The 19271-nt window shown below is 35.4% G+C and overlaps 2 long non-coding RNA genes across 3 annotated transcripts; one reads left to right on the forward strand and one right to left on the reverse strand.

Annotated features, from left to right (window-relative positions):
• Nucleotides 1-486: 486 nt before the first annotated feature.
• On the forward strand, nt 487-17666 carry LOC140438288 (uncharacterized). 2 transcript variants are annotated; one of them, XR_011950480.1, is made up of 4 exons: nt 487-712; nt 869-964; nt 1247-1344; nt 17262-17666. It is a non-coding gene; the product is annotated as an uncharacterized lncRNA (long non-coding RNA). The 2 variants fall into 2 exon arrangements; XR_011950481.1 differs by lacking the exon at nt 17262-17666 and adding an exon at nt 11651-11740.
• Nucleotides 10678-11264, reverse strand: LOC140438287 (uncharacterized). Its single transcript, XR_011950479.1, has 3 exons — nt 11229-11264; nt 11101-11166; nt 10678-11044 (listed from the first exon to the last, which is right to left on the reverse strand). It is a non-coding gene; the product is annotated as an uncharacterized lncRNA (long non-coding RNA).
• Nucleotides 17667-19271: the final 1605 nt, after the last annotated feature.

The raw sequence follows: 19271 nt of genomic DNA on the forward strand, positions 1-19271 counted from the left end.
TCCGCTCACTGGTCACGTCCCGCGATGACGTCATGAACGCTAGCCCGCGCCCCGTCATGACGCCCAGCCTACTAGGCCAATCGGTCATTTGGTAGTTGTCAATAGGTATAAAAAAAGTATTTATCAAAGGTGTAACGGCCATTTGTCATGGTTAGAACGGGATATACGAAGCAATGTGTCGATATAAAGTGTAAATACAAACCGCAGAGAATAACGCAAAAGCGAATAGTAATGTCAAGGTTGTCGATATGGGTATTGCAAACATATATATTTAAACTTGTGTGTTAAAGAAATCCGCAAACTCAAAGTGCGATAAAGAGAAACTATTTTTAATCGAGTATTTAAAATATGAAAAATTACGAATGTATTTACAAATTAGCAAAGATTACAGATATCACCGATGTAGAAAGCCGCAAAATATTATTTTTATTAAAATGCAAATAGCAAAAAAACATGAGAAATTGATAAAGTTGTAAGCAGGTTGTGATATCGCCAAAACCGCAAACTGTTATCTAGGTGTAGAACAACAGCGAAGACTTCATCGTTTCATTTTAAATAATATTTTTCAAAGAAATGTGCGTGTTATGGATTATAGTGTAAAAAATCAGAAAAATGTGGCAAAATGTAAAAATTTTGTGAAAAAATATGTAAATATACATTTATATGCCTGTAAGGACCTACCAAGAACAAGGATTAACAGAAGAAAACAGAGGTAAGTAATAAGAACTATTATTATTAAGCGCTAGCATGTATTTTGTAAAAAATGTAGATTTAATACACATGTACAAAATGGCGGTTGTACCGGCAAAATATTTCAAAACGTGGTAAAATAATTAAGAGATTAAAACAGTTTTACTTTTGCTTACAGAGTATACCAAAGGGATAAAAAGCCCATAAAGTTCTAAATTGTCAAAAACTAAGGCGTAAAGACCGACAGGAATAGACGAAGTATACAGATACTAAGGTAAGATATTGTTATTCTGCATTAAGCATGCCTATTTTTTAACAAATACCATAAATGTGCCTGGTTTTTAACAAGCACGTAAATAAAATGTCTACGAAGGTTTTTTTTTGCAAAATGTCCAATATGCAGATGTCCCAAATGTCTAATGAGCATGCGCAACAAAGTCACGCTATTTGTTTAATTAAAAACGTTTTTAAATGTAAAAGAAAGAATACACGAGTACCTAGAAAAAATATTACACAGTACAAGCATTGTACAAATTATGTAAACTTATAATTTTAGATGAGAAGCCGAACATGAAGCATCAGTGCCCACCGTAATTAATATTTGGAAATCAACAACAACAACAATTGACAACGTTAGACGCTGAATAACTAAGGGTAAGCAAATGATTGTAAATTTTTGCTTTAAAGAAAAGAATATAAAAATATGTAAAATTTGATTGTTGTAAGTATCAGAAGTCATAAGTTTGTGCAATATGCGGACAAAATAATAAATTTATCGTTTTCACCGGTTAGATAACAATTTCCTGTTGTTTGTTTGAGAATTGTCGATCTTCTAATAGTATCAATTTATTTTACATAATAATTAAAAGAAATACCAAATGTTTAGTAATTGTTTTTACATTAAGAATAAAGAGATTATAAATAATAGATAAATAACAAAAATTATTATACAGGGCGGATAAAATGAAGATTTTACATATAGGTTTAACCAAAATGTTCTTGTACAGGGTGTTTATAAAACTTAAGTAAATATAATAGCCCTAAGTAATGTTACATCTCTTTCCAAGGCCTACCCAGGAGGCAATACGTCAACATTATATGACATATTCGTGGATATATCAAAGAATATTGAAGTATTGGAGATGCTTACGGCCTCGTTAAGATTCCCCGCCATATGTCTCAATATACAGAGCATAGAAAGACATAAGACAGGCCTACGGTATTTGGGCCCATCCATGCTTTGCTTATGTAGAAATCACATATAAGTAGTGTAAGGCCCAGTAAATATCTTTTAGTGATCTGTGCAGAGTATCTTTTGGGTATCAGGCCGCTAACGAACACATAGCTCCGGAGTTAACCAGACCGGTTCATTAAGTAGACAGTGACTCATAGCAGATATCTTTTGGTGATTTATCTGAGCATCTTTTAAGATTTTTTATTATACAGAGGTGTGGCCAGGGCTTAGTTCAAGGTAAGGCTCAGTAAATATCTTTTAGTGATCTGTGCAGAGTATCTTTTGGGTATCAGGCAGCTAACAAACACATAGCTCCGGAGTTAACCAGACAGGTTCATTAAGTAGCCAGTGACTCATAACAGATATCTTTTGGTGATTTATCTGAGCATCTTTTAAGATTTTTTATTATACAGAGGTGTGGTCAGACCTTAGTTCAACGGCTACTACTTTGGGGTAGTCTACCACTGACTAAATAGTACTGACTCTTGGGAAGGTTATCAGGGATTAAAGCTAAAAGGTTTTTACACTTAAATATGTAGATATTCTTCATAAACAAAGCGTGGATAATGTCAAAATATAACCTATGCAAAAAAGTACAGTAGCTCTTAAATATTTTTTAAAAATGGTAGATAGCATTTTTTAACATTGAAAATAAGATAACATTCTGAAATTTTGAATATTGTTGATGTTTTTTAAATTGAATGATAATTTTCAAAACAAATCATTTTACATAAAAAAAGTAATTAACGAGGCATTTTTAAGATTTGAATGTCGAATTTAGTGTCTTTAAGTTGTATGTAAGCATTGGAACTGGCTACATTTTCAATTTGTTCTAACATTTTTGCCATATTGACATCTGTACTAGTTGTTGTCGAAATAGGATGATTGAAATTGTCATTTAAAGCCACAATACGGATTCTGTCACCCTTTTTGTAGCCAATTTGCTTTTTTATATCGTTAAGAGCAGAGTCTAATTTCTTTTTCAAAGAGTCTTGATTAAGACCACCACCTACATAGTTTTCACAGCATAGTTGGAAAGTGCACTGATGAGCATTGAATTTTTTAATTTCTCGTTGATTTATAATATTTACAGACCACATTTTGATACGTGTGTACTCTACGAGTGTTCAACTGTGAATGAAGAGATTTTGACATGTGACACACTATTAACAGCAATCTAAGAGGCCTTGTAGCCTAGAGGCAGGGTATCCATACACTCATCATTATGTACAATTTTTCGTTTTTTGTAGTCCATCTTGAATGTCTTCGATACCCTTTTTTTCGTCACTATGTCTTTAGTGTGGACATCGCGGCATATTTGGTCATATGTGAGCTTGATTTGTTTGGTGGGATCGTGTATGATATCATTCATCGCTGAGGTATTGAGTACTAGGCTGTTCTCGTAGTTTAAAGTAAAGCCTTTGATTTTAGTCACCTCTTTGCCCTCGACTGTTTTGTAGTAATAACTTTTTGGTCCAGTAGCCTGCCATTCTACAATATAATCATCTGACCCAAGCTCATCGCTCCAATCGCCCAACATTTCACCTGTTTCGACAGTGTTTAGGCCATCATCAATATAAACAACGGAGTCTGTGTCGAAATAAGCTACAGCCTCTCCTAACCTATCAATCATATCGTACAGTCTCAGACGAGCGTTACTTGTCGTAAATAAAGCCACAAAAATATTTGTAGATGTGGGGTCTTCTACAAATACGTCCTTGTAATCATATGAGACTTGGGCTATATGATCGTTAACAAATATCACATTAGTTATGTTAAGCTTATCATCCATCAAGAGCTCATACCATCTTTTGAGGTCCACAACATACTCTGTCTGATTCATATTCATTCTTTGCCCAAACTTGCCCCATAGACTATTCAAGCATAGTTTAGCGACTGCTCGTTTACCAAGATTTGGAGATATCTTCTCCAAGTCTAAGTCTATGCCCATTTGTTCTTTTACAACCCGAGCGTATTCTTCGTTTGAGGCATATGTATGTGGACTAGTTTCTAATTTTATTTTCATAAAATCTTTGACATAGCCCTTAAATAAATCCGTCGAAGTTTGTTCAAAATTCCACACCTCGTACACTTTCAACATTTTATACCCCTTTTCTAGGGCTTTATTGATCTCTAGAGTCGTCCACGTACCTTTTAATGCGCGTTCTGAGTCATCATGATCACAATGTTCGCAATCTTCCAAGGCGCATTGATTACACAGCGGAAACATTAATTTGTCAGTTTTGACAGGTAGGACTGGGTGATATAAGTTGGTAGGTGGTAGTATTTGACAATGTACTAGGCCAAACCACGAGGGGTTGTATGATTCAGGTGCATGTATTTTAACAGGGTGGCCAATGGGGTAGCGGTCATAATACTGTACAGTAGGGTAAAGCGATACAATATCTATATATCTAAGCTTTTTACCAGTCACATTTAGTTTTATGGCGTTTGTTCGTCCTCCAAAGAATGCTTCACGAGGCTTTAAGGATTCAACAATTTGAGGGCTCGGTGCATTTTTACATTCTTTTGATTTTAACCATTCACATTCCCACATTTCTACTAGTTTGTAACCAGCTTCTTTTATTTGTGCGGCTCTCCTCAGTGTTCGGTCGTACAAGTCGCTCATTGACTCATTGTTGACATGATTAATTGTGTTGGGTGCAAAACACTCGGGGTGGCCATGCCAGAAACAACCGTGGTACTGGTACACAGTATTTGTACAGGCATCATAGCCATCCACTTTTGCACCACAGATCGTAATTTCGCCTCCATTAAGAGCATGTTGTACGTCTGGAAACTGACTGAGCCACTTTATGGATGCTTCACTGTACGTATCCTTAAGATCCTGTTTTACAACCCCAATAGTATTTGGTTGCAGATATTTGGCCCTATATATAGCCATACAAACACTAGCAATGGTCAGATATTGGAACGGGTCTATGTTAGCGATCCCCAAAAATTCTTTACGAAATTCCAAACAACCTCTTCGTAGAATATCTACATCTGAATCGCAGTAGGTATGTAGCTCCCTCTGAAAATCAAACTCATCGTTTTTATGGTCCTCATACCATTCGAGGAAAGCTGTACGTTGCTTCTCTTTCATGGTATTGGGACCATAATATTTAGGGCTTGGTAAAGCCCCAACATATTGCTGGTTCTCAGGCACATTAAAAAAGTGAGGAAAATACCCCTTCTTCAACTCTGCCAATCCAAACGTTTTGGGGAATTCTGCCAGAGGACCGCTCACGAAATTCGAACTATCAATTATTTTTAATTTAATAGCAGGTACTTCTAGCAGCATCAGTTTTGACCCGTTGTAGATGGTGTACGGTTTTATCGTGTTTTCTACACAGTATTTCAAAATAAAATACGACTCGTAACTTTTCCCGTTATGGGCAATTGCTGTATAACCCCTGTGTTTCTTAGAAATTAACCATTTACAGAACTCATCATTGTCTTTGAAAACAAATTTATTACCATTAAAATCGTGGGCTATCACCAAGTTCGGTATGTGTATACCTGTGTCTTGCATTGCTTCGTAATCGAAAAATAAATATTTTTCTGTATATGTGCAACGATTTATGGGTGTGTTAGAGAGGCCGTTGCATTGACATGGATATTTACATGTAACAGTTGTTTTATAATGCTTCCGACAACCCATATTTTCTTCATTACTACGATTATTACATACACACGGTACTTCGCAAATTCCTCCTTTGGCGGGCTTTTTCATCATATAGCAATGATGCGTAGCTATCTCTACGAATGTGTTACAATTCCTGCACATCGAGTAGCCACACACATGCTCGTTGGCTCTTTTACATACTTTATTGCACTTTTCACATTTAAATACTTCTTTGCACATTGCTTCGTGATTATGCATGCATTCAATATTAAAGCAGAAGCGGTTACATAATTCGCAAAGGATCTTTGTGTGCGTCGACAAGTCGTGTTCTGGCTGCTTGCAGATTGTACACAGAGGTGCTTTCTTGCACTTGTGCTTATTTGAGCCCTGATAAGGTGTATCGCACTTTGTACAGTAAAAATTGGTGCCATACAACCCTTTCAAACTGTTGATTACATCGAAGTGGTTACCGTTTTTATATAGATAAATTTTGTTTGTTTTTTCGGGGCCCTCGTATATGATTGTGTTGAAATTTTCAGCGCAGATGATCTTAATTTGCACATTCAACAGTTCTTCGGCCTTCTTAAAATCATCCAAAATAAAGCCGTCGACATAGCAGCCACCCAATAGACCACAAAGTTTTTCCGCTAAAACCGTCTGTAATGTTCGACCTATACGTATGTTATGAACATCACTTTTGACCAATTTGTGACCCAAAATCTCGTTTGTGATGTATGTAAGAGCCGTTACGATTGCTCTAGCCCCACAAAGATTATCAGTATTAACAATCCGTGTAATGCTCTTTTTGGTTCGACGATCCTCTGACAAATTTATCATTCTACGACGACCGCTACCCCTAGGCATCTTGAAAATTTGAATATCGAATTTCGTGTCACCCAAAAGAACAGTATCGTTACATGTTAATATGTTTTCAACTTGTTGTAATAAATTATCCATATTGTCTTCTGTGGTCACTTTTGTCGATATAGGGTGATCGAACTTGTCATTTAAAGCCACAATACGGATTCTGTCACCCTTTTTGTAACCAATTTGCTTCTGTGCGTCATGCAGTGCACCCTCCAACAGAGCTTTCAAGTTCTCTTCGCCGAGGCTAGGAGAACCCCCTGTATGCTGCTCGCAAGAGAGCTGAAAACTATGTAGGTACGCACAAAATGTAGTTATGAATCTACGCGCTAAAACCTTCAATGACCAATTTTGAACCATTTCGAAAATTATCAAAATTAGAAATTTAAAAATCAAAAAAAATTTACAATTTTTCAAAAAAACTAAAAATTCAAAATGTAATATCTATTTTTCAAAAAAAAATGCACACTTACTGTAAAGGTTGATAAGAGCAAGAGCTGATAAGAGAGAGAGCACGTCTTAACGCCAGGGCTGACTGATAAGAAATGAGAGTAAATCATCTTTTGCGGGCCTTTTATACGTTTTCACCCTAGGTCACGTGACACTCTATGATAAGGAAAAGGGTAATACTGTTTGAGAAAAACAGGGGTGTTTATTTTCAATTTTACATAAAAACAGCTGTATAAAGTATTTAAAACATATCAGTTAGTCTTTTTACGAAACCCGGTTGTAAATTATCTATATTTTCGAGTTGCGGCTAGCTATTATCATATTGTGATAAAGCAATTAAAACCGAGTTTATTCAAAATAATAAAAGTATGTACATTTATAATTAATTATTAGAACAAAACAAAATCTATTTTTCGAAAAACGACGATCATTTTTTCAGAAAATGATATTAAAATTTAGGGCGTTGTCCCGCTTCGGGAGAACTCGTAGCACTTCGGCTAGAAAATCTTTGCAAAATTAACAAGATTTTACCTGCCGAATGAGAATTACGTCATCGCTACTTTTAGGCAAATATAGTGCCGTGTGCAAAACATACTTGTTGTGTTTTATCAAGGTATTATGTCAAACGGTTAAGATAGGTGATGTCATCGATATTTTTAGGTAATGACGCGGGCGCGGCGTTTTGGTTATGTAGAAAATAAAAAGGCATGCTAAATTCCATATTATTTTATTTGTTAAATTAATACATATTACATGTTATTCTTGAAGGAAGGCGTCGGTTAGTGAGATGATGACTTCTGAAGTATTCCGTTTTCTTAGTAGCCGCTAGATGGAGACAATTAATGAATAAGCTCTAGATAACGCAATTCACTTATTATTTCTTTTGCTTCTTTTCCTTGTAGAGCATCGTTTTTCGAAAGAATTTTGAGGCCTTCTACAAGTATATTTGGATCGTTATTTTCGTTATAGAGGGTCCATATTTTTTCCACTTCGTCAAGTAACTGTTTGTCGACAGCACTCAGATCCTCAATACGAATTTTATTTTCCTGCTGTATGTCTGGTGTATCTTGAACATTGTTGTGTCTTTTAGACTTTTGATGTACTGACATTGACGCATCGTGGTCATGTATTTCGACCTTTCTTGTAATACCATTTACGGTCTGTGGTCTTCTTTTACACAGGTGTTCCGATGCAGCGTGGTCACGTGATTCGTCATTTCTTACGTTAGAATGTAAAGTCTGTGGTTTTTTTCTTTTAGCTGGATACATGGGCTTAATAATTTTTTCGTATTTAACGGTGTGAGATTGGTGACGTGCCTGCCTCGGCCGTCCTTGTGGGCACCTGATATATCTAGCAGAGATTTGTAGATTTTTTGATCGGCTAGTGTGTATTGTAGAGGGTTTTTGGAAAAAAGCAATTCGTATAAACCAGGTGTAGCTTTAAAAATGTGTGAATCCATTTGAATGTTATCTTTATCAAAATCAATGGGATGAGTTCCAAACTTCCAGTCACCGGTAGACCAATTAAATCTCGGACCGTATACTTGGTCGATGTTCCCCATATCTTGGATATATTTTTTAAGATAAGGGTAGGCATCATTACCCTTCACGGATTGAGTACGTCGAACTTTCTCGGAAGTGAGGTGTTTTGTTTGAATATTTTGTGCTTCGTCTTCTTCGAGATCTGGTGTTTTATTAGTGTTGGTTTCATTTGTGTAGTTGAGTATTTCATTAAGAGGTGTAGTTACTGGTTTTAACGTCGATTCTAGTAGCTCTTTTTGATCAATTTGCATCCTTTTGAGATCATTATACTTTGCCCTCACAATTGCGGCGAGTCTTTTTACTTGAACTGCTCTGTTTGACGACATCTTAACAAATGATGTCATAGTTTTCATCTCCTGTATTTATACCCTCTGCTACCCTCTGGTACCCTCTGCTACCCTCTGCTACCCTCTGGTACCCTCTGCTACCCTCTGTTACGCTCTGTTACGCTCTGTTATATGGTCTCTGCTACCCTCGGTGTGTCTCTGTTACTCTCTGCTACCCTCTGGTACCCTCTGCTACCCTCTGTTACGCTCTGTTATATGGTCTCTGCTACCCTCGGTGTGTCTCTGCTACCCTCTGTTACCCTCTGGTACGCTCTGTTACCCTCTGTTACCCTCTGATACCCTCTGGTACCCTCTGCTACCCTCTGCTACCCTCTGGTACCCTCTGCTACCCTCTGTTACGCTCTGTTACGCTCTGTTATATGGTCTCTGCTACCCTCGGTGTGTCTCTGTTACTCTCTGCTACCCTCTGGTACCCTCTGCTACCCTCTGTTACGCTCTGTTATATGGTCTCTGCTACCCTCGGTGTGTCTCTGCTACCCTCTGTTACCCTCTGCTACCCTCTGGTACGCTCTGTTACCCTCTGTTACCCTCTGCTACCCTCTGTTACCCTCTGCTACCCTCTGGTACGCTCTGCTACCCTCTGTTACCCTCTGCTACCCTCTGGTACGCTCTGTTACCCTCTGTTACCCTCTGCTACCCTCTGTTACCCTCTTCTACCCTCTGCTTGCATGTCGCTGACGGCGTCTGAACTGTTAGCGTGCCACTGATGGCGCCTGCTATGTTCTGCAAACCTCTGTTATACTCTGCGTGTCTCTGTGTAAGTCTGCATCCATCTGTTAGTATATAGACATTGGCCTATTAACACTTTATTTGATTCTCTTTTATGATTTTTCTTTTAAACAATACCATTCTTATCTGATATCCTTTACAAAATGACTGCGGTTTCTTGTTTGTTTCTACACAAAGATATAAATTTCGAATTTCGACCTGAAAATGTAACAGTCTTTGATATTCTTTTATCTTTATTGGTTGCTTGAACATGGCTGAGTGCGAGTTTCTTGTTCAAATTAACATTTTATCTGAAAATTTTCAATTCGTTACCATAAATCTGATTCAATTCACACAAGATCTTGACTTTGTGTTGATTACGTTCGCAATAAATAATTTCGTCTACAGTGGTGAGATATGGCTAGGTAATAATTATGGTGAGGGCGACTTGCTTCAATTGCAGTTTTCTATAGATGGACAGATATTTTACATCGAGAACTTGTATGTGAACGAGGGTGAAACGATGGAAGTATTCGTAGAAGGTGGTTATTTTACCTTTGGCACTGTGTACATTGTTTTCACACCTACTATCAGTAATGCTATAATGATTCTCTAATGATTTAATGGTTCTATTATATATGTAGTTTTTACTGTAAAAGTGTAAAATAATAAACACATGAAATTTTTAAAATTTTTATTTAAACGTCTTTTTTTTTTTTTGGGGGTGGTGGCGTTGTTGTTTGATCCTCCTCTTCGCTACTGTCTAAACCATCAAGCCTGAAACAAAAGCCACATTATATTATACATATTGCAACACGTTTAATACTTACTCATACAAAGACTCCTCACCTAAAATATCCAGGATGGTTCTGTAAATCAATAAAACAATAATTCTATATGTAATAAAATGTGGTATATACATACTCTTCAGCAGCTGCCTCCCCCTGCTCCTCGCCCTCCTTTAAAGTACCGTCTATTAATTTATCTATTCTGTAAACATAAATGTCTGTTAGTATAAATATCAGTATTCATTAAAATTTACTTACTCTTCGTTACATTCTAAACCATCAAGCCTGAAACAAAAGCCGCATTATATTATACATATTGCAACACGTTTAATACTTACTCATACAAAGGCTCCTCTCCAAAAATATCCAGGATGGCTCTGTAAATCAATAAAACAATAATTCTATATGTAATAAAATGTGGTATATACATACTCTTCAGCAGCTGCCTCCCCCTGCTCCTCGCCCTCCTTTAAAGTACCGTCTATTAATTTATCTATTCTGTAAACATAAATGTCTGTTAGTATAAATATCAGTATTCATTAAAATTTACTTACTCTTCGTTACATTCTAAACCATCAAGCCTGAAACAAAAGCCGCATTATATTATACATATTGCAACACGTTTAATACTTACTCATACAAAGGCTCCTCTCCAAAAATATCCAGGATGGCTCTGTAAATCAATAAAACAATAATTCTATATGTAATAAAATGTGGTATATACATACTCTTCAGCAGCTGCCTCCCCCTGCTCCTCGCCCTCCTTTAAAGTACCGTCTATTAATTTATCTATTCTGTAAACATAAATGTCTGTTAGTATAAATATCAGTATTCATTAAAATTTACTTACTCTTCGTTTTCTTTAGGTCTTCCGCCACAATGAGGCTGTACCAGAACCCCATTTTTTGTGTAATAACTATAAAATAATAAATAATAAACAATAATAACTAATAAAATAGAATTTATATAGTAACTTACTCTAGTGTCTCTTGACAAAAACAAAATAAACATTTGCATTTATAGCAGAACATTTTGTATGGTTGTGTAACAGCTTGGTAGGCCTTATATACATTGGAGTAAACCACTAATATTTTTGTTATTGTGTATTTTACGAAAAACAATCTTGGTTTTGTATCGTCCTAACCATGCATTTGTTTGCTGCATTTTCCTATTATATGAAGATAAATCAATACTTTGATAAATAAGTGGTTAAGGTGTTACAAAAATCTTTTAAACAATTTTTCAAAGTGCGGGAACGTTTTCGTTATCGTTATTGTCCTTGCATTTGTTTGTTGCACTTTTCCGTATTATCTGCGGTGTGTATCAATACTTTGATAAATAATTGGTTAAGTCGTTATAAAACTGTTTCAGTTATCACTATTGTTTTTCCGCTTTGGTAGGTTTAATCAATGCAGAAGCTTGCATAACCCGATCAACAACAGATTCTGTGGTTAGATATACGTTTTTAGAAAAACAAGTCTTAAGACCAAGCCTTCATACTACCCCACCATATACATACTATAAAAAGCCTGCTCGAGAGCATTGAGTACTATTTAGTGTCTACAACCTGAAGCACCAACACGATACCTCCAGGTATGTATATTCTAAGCAAAATAATATTTTTTTTTTTTTTATTTTGTACATGACTTTTTATACGTGACTATGTCTACTTATAAATATTACTTAACCTCTTTACTGTTTACTACTAATTTAAAGGAGTCGGTTGTTTTATTTGTATACCTTTCATAGCTATTGCTAGACCCTTGCTGTACATTTTCACAAGCAAGTGGCTGGTCAGTAAAATACTCTAGATAGGAAACTGTGTTTGATATCATTTGGCTATGCGGTTTGTTTGTTAGTCTACTTGCCCTGTGTTCTGGTTTCATCACCCTCTTAGCACATGAATTATACTTATATCTACTTATTTTATCAAGAAATTCTGTACTAAAGTTGTTTTCTTTAACAGACATATCACAATACCTTATTAAACTAAGGGTTATTGTAAGGGATAACTTTTGAATCGTCTGAGGTATCAAAATATCGATGGAAAATCTTGCTTTGTGTTATAGGATTAAAGCGGTGTTTGTCAGATCGGATGATGTTCTGTGAGACAGTTACCTTTTTTTTTGTAGTTATCCAGGCATTTTATATAGTCCTTTATGTAACTTAAATATACGTCATGTAGTCCATAGTTGTAAATGTTGAGATCTGTGTGGAAAAGTCTAACGAAAGGTTGTGTCATGTGTAAGGAATTATGTCCTCGACCGTCCATATAAATTATTAACATCCAAATACATCATTTACCGGTTTTCGTTGAAGCATAATTGTTCATATACTTACGGCGAATCTTGTGATCTTGCTCATCAGTATTAGACTTTTAGATATATCCACTTATTTTTAATCATTATATAGGGAAATTTTTATGGCCATATGTTGTTTATTATTTGCCTGAGCGACACTGTATATTCCTCGAACGCCGTTTACCTCTGTAATCCTTGACGGATAGTTTGTATTACGTTTTTCGTTTTTTTCTATACGACTAAATTATATAGATGTATCATAAAATAATAATAATATAAAATTATGTAGTAACTTAATCAGGCTCTTTTCTGTGGTTCTCCTGATTTGTTGTAATACTCTATGGTATTACCTGTACGAACCCGTATAAAACATCTCGAGGATTCATCGGTCAAGTTGTCATTAGATGTTGAATCTCCATATTTTACATACCCTAGGGTATAGCGTTTAAATATCTACGTATATTATTTTTAGCTGTTCAGCCTGAAGAATCGCAACGGCACCTTCCGTATTCTGGAGGCTTCAGACGTTGTTGTTGTTTCTGATAGCGGAAACCTCAGTACTCAATATATATATATATATATATATATATATATATATATATATATATATATATATATATATATATATATATATATATATATATATATATATATATATATATATATATATATTACAGTTTTGCTTTAGATATATTCGGACCATACTTGGCTTTAGAAACTGCTAATACTTGGTTTTTTAATTAGACCCTATCAATACTTCCAAACGGTGCTTCATGGTGGGCTGTATTACCTTCTGTGTCACAGCTAAGTACTTTATTGCTGAACTGTTTACATACAAGTACATATTATACTGAATAGCTTTGTTTAACATTATTAAATACCTCCGTAAAACATATTTGTCGCTTATAGGAGGGCTTTTCGCTGGTTTCTTTACTTCCTCCTGTGAATATGAACTAACTATATTTAACCTATTTTTGTACGAGTTGCTGTAGTGCCGTTTTAAATGGCACGGTTGGTTGGTGCGAATACCTTTGTTCTGTTCCTTTACCAATGTTCTTTTTCCTTTTTTTCTGTCGTTTAATCAAAATATTCGAAACTATAAAACGTGGTGTTTTCGTTGATCCAGTAAGACGTTCAGAAACCCTGTCACAAGCGCCTGTAGACGTTATGTCAACTAATTACTTTTTGCAAAACGCACCTCGTTTCGCAACGAGTTGCGAAACATAAGAAAAGTGCCTGCTGAAGTTCGAGTCCAGTGGTTACTTTGGTCGAAATGGGGTGATTGAAATTGTTATTGTGGGCAATTATTCGAATTTTATCCCCTTTTTTGTAACCACCCTGTTTCTTTGCATCATTCAAAGCAGCATCCAACAGATTTTTTAAAGATTCATGACCGTTGTTAAGAGAACCCCCTGTCGCAGAGAGTCGAAAACTATGTAGGTATGTGTGATTTTTTTACTTTCAGCTGTACCGTGACCATGCAATATCGTCGACCTTAAATACTGGCTTTAATTTTATGTTAATTGTTTTTGATCCTATATTTAACCTATTTTGTACGAGATGTTGTAGTGTCGGTTTAACTGGCACGGGTGGTTGGTGGGAATACCCGTTTTTCTGTCTCCTTTACCAATGCTCCTTTGTTTCCACCTTCCTGACGATTGTAGATTTTTTCAGTAATCATTGAAGTTAGGACCTCTTATGTTTTTCCTGTGGTTCTTAGCGTTGTCTAAAACGTTATCTGTAGCCAAAAAGCGTTTTTCGCAAATATGGCACAAAGTTGCTCCATTTGAGCTAGGCTTTTCAGAACCGATATAGCTGGCTATATATATTGAACAATATTTGCTTCGTAAATACTTCTTTGTTACTTTACTATTTTCTGTTCGTTTACTTCGTGTTGCATGAAGTGTGAAGTGAAGAGGGTTATCAACATTTGTTTTACCTACTTCGTGTAGAATGGTATTACTTTCTATAGGTAGTGTTATGCTTATACTCTTTCTAATATGTAGCCCTGTTTTCATGTTTATAACTATTTTTGTGGCGGGTATTCTTTAAATATCATTGTACGAAATATTTGACCGTTAGCGATGCCTTTTGTTTTAGCGTCTATACAGAAATTGTACACTTATTTTGCTGGATATTTGTTACCCTATTTTACCTATTTTTTGTACGAGATGTTGCAGTGTCGGTTTAACTGGCACGGGTGGTTGGTGGGAATACCTGTTTTCCTGTCTCCTTTACCATTGCTCCTTTCTCCTTACCATACCGTCGTGTTGTTTTTTGATGTTATTTATAAGGTTTTATGGCTGTAGTATATCTAATAGTTTTTGTAGTTGCATATTCATAACCATTCATCACCATTTCAAGTGATGCTTTCAAGGCTTTGTTAGAGTTGAATTTAGAAGAAGAACTCGCTGTTTGGCCACCGTTACTCTAGATTTCCATAGTCTGCCGGAGAAGGTACGCCTTTTACATTTTACGGATTGGTCAGCTTTTTCTCTGCGTTTGAGGGCGGCTTTTTTTTTTTTTTTTTTAGCTTGGTGTTTTCAGGTTCTTCAGCAGTACTTTTGCTGTCTTTAGCTGTGCTTTCGATTCATTTTTAGGCCTTTCAGCTTCTGTCAGTCGCGTCGAGGGAGCATCTGAGTCACAGTAAGCGTATAATTCTTGTTGAAAATGAAATTTGTCATTTTTATGCTCATCATACCATTCGAGGAAAGCTGTACGTTGTTTTGGTTTCATTGTGTTGGGTCCATAATACGCAATATCTGATAAGCAGCCTTCGTAGTGAGTATTTTCAGGAGTGTTGAAAAAGTGAGGAAAATACCCCTTCTTCAACTCTTTTAAGCCAAATGTGTTCGGAAACCATACAAGGACGTCGGGATATAATTCAAAATATCGAGAAACCGGCCATTACCCACAAATAGTGGGATTAATCTTGTTCATGTAATTTTTAAATCTAAGAATGTTTTTACTTTTCTCAGGCATTTTAATGGCTGTTTCATTAATTTTTATGCAATCCTTGGTTTGGGCTTCAAGCTGAGTAGATGATGAAAATGGTTGTAGGCATCTATCGCGTATATGATTTGATCGCCCTTTGCAGCATGCCTTATGAATATTTAATTTTTCATCAGTTCTAAAATAGTGAAGACAAGCATTACAGAAATATTTTGTTTTCTTTTCTTTGCTAAGCTGCGTGGAAAGAAGGCGGGATAGATTTTTTATCCAAACGTACTGATATCTAATACAACCTTGTGCATAATCGTATTTATCTTGTATTAATAATAAGTTAATATGTTGATCCTTCTTGTTCTTTGTTAAATAGTTTGGCAGGGTCGTAAAATGTTTATCTTTTTTTTAGGTAATATATGTTTATCGATATGTTATTCTGTTTTTCAAACATAGGAATCTGTTTGATGTTCAGCGGTGCCTGAATAGTTTTTAATTTCAATACATCAGAATAATGAGGATACTTGGATACTCTTTGTGCATGTTCTTTAATAGGTCACAAAGCGATAAAAGCATGTCTGATCAAAATTATGTACACTAATGCATGCTTCGTTTCCTCTTAATCTGAGGAGGAAATTCGACGTGAGAGGAGCCAAGGTGCGGTGTAACATTCTCCCGTTTGTTCAAATTAACATTTTATCAGAAAACTTTCAATTCATCAACTTAAATTTGGTTCAATTCACACAAGATCTTGACTTTGTGTTGATTACGTTCGCAATAAATAATTTCGTCTACAATGGCGAGATATGGCTAGGTAATAATTATGGTGAGGGTGACTTGCTTCAATTGCAGTTTTCTATAGATGGACAGATATTTTACATCGAGAACTTGTATGTGAACGAGGGTGAAACGATGGAAGTATTCGTAGAAGATGGTTATTTTACCTTTGGTACTGTGTACATTGTTTTCACACCTACTACCAACATCTCATTGTATTCTATGCTTTGCAGTCTGCGTAGTAGGCATGAAGCCACCCTCCTTCTTCTGCTCACCTTTTAGTTGGTTTCTTAATGTTTTTATCTACCTTTGAAGAGGGCTTTTTGTACCTTGTTGTTTTCAGGACCGTCTTTAGCTTAAGGGCTTGGTTGTATGATTTTTTTTTTGTATTGCCATCCTGCGTTCAGTTTTGCAAACTAGCCAAAGTGCTACGCGTTCTCCCTAAGTGGGACAATGCCTTATATTTTAATATCTTTTTATGGAAAAACGATCGTGGTTGTTAGGGAAATAGATTTTGTTTTCTTTAAACAGTCCTGTAAAGCAGACAAACATATTTGGTATTTGTGAGAGGGTTTTCAACGGTTTTTTACTTTCAGCTGTGCCATTACTAAGTATAATCATCGAATTTTAAATTTGATTCTTATACCGGTTTTTTGTTAATTGTTTTTGATCCTATATTTAACCTATTTTGTACGAGATGTTGTAGTGTCGGTTTAACTGGCACGGGTGGTTGGTGGGAATACCTGTTTTTCTGTCTCCTTAACCACTGCTCCTTTTTCCCGCCTTCCTGTCGTGTATATTTTTTTCAGTAATATTTGACGGTTAGGGTCTATTATGTGTTTTCCTATATGACTAATGTGTGCAGCGTATAATAATAATAATAAAGAAATTATATAGTAAATCTATCGACTCTTTCTTGGAATTCCTTTTTTGAGAAAATATTATTTTGCTTGGAATATACATACTGAGTCTTGCTCACAAGACGCTTCAGTTTTAGGCATGGAAAGGTGTGAATCGCCTGCCACTAATGGTTTCCTTGCGCTGTGTTTGAAAATTTTAAAAGAGCATGACCTGTTACTGGACCCATTGGCGTTGTGGCTGAATTTTTTAAACATACACACGGATGCATAGATCGTAAGTTTTTACCATTAAGTATATTTACTTTAGTTATTACTATTTATTTTGAACTCTTTATTAAATAACATGTCACCTATAATTTTCTACTTTTCATAAATATTTATTGCATTCCGAATATGTGCATTGGGTTATTATGAACTATTTGTTTATATTACGCTTACGATACCACAGAACTTTTGCGGTCTTCTGCAACACTGATATTTAACCTAATCTTTACTAATTTGTAAATAACCGAATTAGATACTCGATTCAAAACATAATTCTTTACAACTAAAAACTGTTTTTGTTAAAAATAGTTTCTCTTTATCGTACTTTATGTTTGCGGCTTTTTATATTTAACAGACATTTCTTTGAAAAATATTATTTAAAATGAAACGATGAAGTCTTCGCTGTTGTTCTACACCTAGATAACAGTTTGCGGTTTTGGCGATATCGCAACCTGCTTACAACTTTATCAATTTCTCATGTTTTTCTGCTATTTGCATTTTAATAAAAATAATATTTTGCGGCTTTCTACATCGGTGATATCTGTAATCTTTGCTAATTTGTAAATACATTCGTAATTTTTCATATTTTAAATACTCGATTAAAAATAGTTTCTCTTTATCGCACTTTGAGTTTGCGGATTTCTTTAACACACAAGTTTAAATATATATGTTTGCAATACCCATATCGACAACCTTGACATTACTATTCGCTTTTGCGTTATTCTCTGCGGTTTGTATTTACACTTTATATCGACACATTGCTTCGTATATCCCGTTCTAACCATGACAAATGGCCGTTACACCTTTGATAAATACTTTTTTTATACCTATTGACACCTACCAAATGACCGATTGGCCTAGTAGGCTGGGTGTCATGACGGGGCGCGGGCTAGCGTTCATGACGTCATCGCGGGACGTGACCAGTGAGCGGACGGTGCTTGTGACGTCAGGGGTCAAAGGTCAAAGTGGAGCGAAGCGCATACCTTTCTACTGTCCAAAGGTATTTCGAGAAACAATCAATAACAACTAAAATTAATTTAAAATTTCTATTGTTATGAGAATGAGATCGCATTTCAGCCAAGTCCATCTGCCATAAATCGTCTAAGCCTTTAATGATTGTACGTCGTCTCGGATAATTTTTTCGTGCTTGCTTATGAAGCTCGTTAACTAGTTGTATCTTCTCTTTGGAATACACCATGTCTACCTTCTAACGCTTTAACTCTTTGGACTAAAGGGAGTAAATATGTGTTAAATATAGCAAGTGAGTCTTGTATTTCTTTTACTGCTGCAGATAAACGTTCATCCAGCTCGAACAAAGTCTTTGACAGATCTGATACTCTACCATCTAATAATGATCTCATATCTGATTCATCTCGAATACTTTTTTGCCATTGCTCAATATCATGAATTCTATTGGCATTTATTGTTTGCATATTTAACTGTAACTCGCTTCGTAATTTATTATGTTTTTTACTTTTTATCTTTTTTACATCAGACATCTTTACTCTTCCAAACCTTTTTATCTTCTAACGCTTTAAGTCATTGTTTCCTAGTCTTTATATGATTTTTTCTCTTTTGGATGTAATCTTCTATTACCTTAAGACGATTTTCATGTGAATTAAGATCCATTGTTTTAATCTTTTTTTCTATTTCCAAAGTTTTCAGCATATTTTGTGCACTTTGGTAGGCAGCATCTGTAATGTTCTTCTTCATTTCACTTTTATATATATCTAAATTATTTTTAAAGTCATGTACTTGTTTTGTTAAATCAGATATTTTCAAACCAACCATTTTATTGTCATCAGATAACTCATTAGTTTTTTTATTAAAATTGCTTTCAATCTTGCTGATGGAGTTTAAGATTTTTTGTTCAAGTT

The sequence above is a fragment of the Diabrotica undecimpunctata genome, chromosome 4 (assembly GCF_040954645.1).
Source record: "Diabrotica undecimpunctata isolate CICGRU chromosome 4, icDiaUnde3, whole genome shotgun sequence".
NCBI classification, from domain to species: Eukaryota; Metazoa; Arthropoda; class Insecta; order Coleoptera; family Chrysomelidae; genus Diabrotica; species Diabrotica undecimpunctata.